Genomic DNA, 1,908 nt, shown 5'->3' with positions numbered 1-1,908 from the left:
TTTTTGTCAGCACATGTACAGTAAGAAATAAATAAGCAACATGGACTAGCTACCCACCAGCATAATAAAAGATTGGGGTGGGGGCTGCCAGAGATTCCTGTCTTATCCAGATAGCACATCTGGTCCTAATTGGTTTTTCATGCCCTATGCAGATCAGACACTGCCCCCCCACTAGCTCATCTATAAAAACCCCTGCGTTTTATCACAGATTCCACAGATTGGCAACCCATTTTTCCGGGACCCCTCTCTGTAGCAGAGGCTATTCTCTTTCTTTCACCTATTGAATTTCTGCTCTTAACTTCACCCTTTGTGTATCCACATCCTCGGTCTCTGTGGCTATGAGACAAAGAACCTCAGGTGTCACCCCAGACAACGAGGCTGCTTCACTTTAAGAAAAAATATTCCACTTATGGAATATACCTTTATTTTTTAATTTTGTGGGTACATATTCTGTGTATATATCTATGGGGCACATGTGCTGTTTTGATGCAAGTATGCAATGTGAAATAATCACACCATGGAGAATGGGGTTTCCATCCTCTCAAACACTTACTTTTTTGATACAAACAATCCAGTTACACTTTTTTAGTTATTTTTTAAATGTACAATTAAATTATTATTGACTATGGTCACCCTATTGTGCTATCAAATAGTAGGTTTTGTTCATTCTTTCTATTATTTTTAACTTATTAACCATCCACACCTCCCCCTTCACATTCTGCCCCCGAGAACCCTTCTCAGCCTCTGGTAACCATCCTTCTACTGTCTACGTCCATAAGTTCATTTGATTTGATTTTTAGATCCCACAAATATGTGAGAACATGTGATGCTTGTCTTTCTGTGCCTGGCTTATTTCACTTTACATAATGATCTCACGTTACATCCATGTTGTTGCAAATAACTGGATCTCCTTTTTTTTTAATGACTGAATAGTACTTCATTGTGTATATGTACCACATTTTCTTTATCCATTCATCTGTTGACGGACGCTTAAGTTGCTTCCAAATCTTAGCTATTGTGAACAGTGCTACATGAAACATGGGAGTGTGGATATCTATCTACTGATTCCCTTTCTTTTGGGTATACAACCAACAGTGGTATTGCTGGATCATATGGTAGCTCTATTTTTAGTTTTGTGAGGAACCTCCAAACTGTTCTTCATAGTGGAGAATGGGTGGAATGCAACTTTATGTAATAAAATATCTATACAAAGAAATGTGCATAAAGAACCACTCTATACATATATTAATATTAGAAGATTGAAGGCAATCTTAATGCCTACAGCAAATAATTAGTTTACATGATTTATTCATAGTCCATTTGGCTAGGCTCTATACAGCCTTTACAACCTCATTGGAAGAGAATACTTACTGATTCATGAAATGGATGTGTAAAAAATTCCAGATAATAAGCAATGAGAAGTTATAAGATGATATCATACATGTATATGCATTTCTTTCTGTAGTAGGGGGTAAGATGGGTTTCTGTTGTTTTGGTGGTACACTTTTATATTTATTTTTCCCTCTGTCTATTTTTGTATTTCCACATTTGCTTTACAGAACAAATATCACTTTAATTCAAAAATAACCATATTATCAATAAGGGAATATGAAAGAGAATAAGCAATAAAAAATTATTTACATAATTTTCATCAGAATTTTCCTAAAATATTCCCTACTAAACAAACAATTCAGTATTAACAGATATTATATGAAAATAGCATTCAAGGCCAGGCACACTGGTTCGTATTTTTAATCCCAGCACTTTGGGCGGCCAAAGGGAGTGAATCGTTTGAGACCAGGAGTTTGAGACCAGCCTGGACAACATGGTGAAACCCCGTCTCTGCTAAAAAATATAAAAATTAGATGCATACATGGTCACAGCTACTCGGGAGGCTGAGGCAGAGAA

The sequence above is a fragment of the Mandrillus leucophaeus genome, unplaced genomic scaffold (genome assembly GCF_000951045.1).
Source record: "Mandrillus leucophaeus isolate KB7577 unplaced genomic scaffold, Mleu.le_1.0 Scaffold368, whole genome shotgun sequence".
NCBI lineage: Eukaryota > Metazoa > Chordata > Mammalia > Primates > Cercopithecidae > Mandrillus > Mandrillus leucophaeus.
This window is presented reverse-complemented; position numbering follows the sequence as displayed.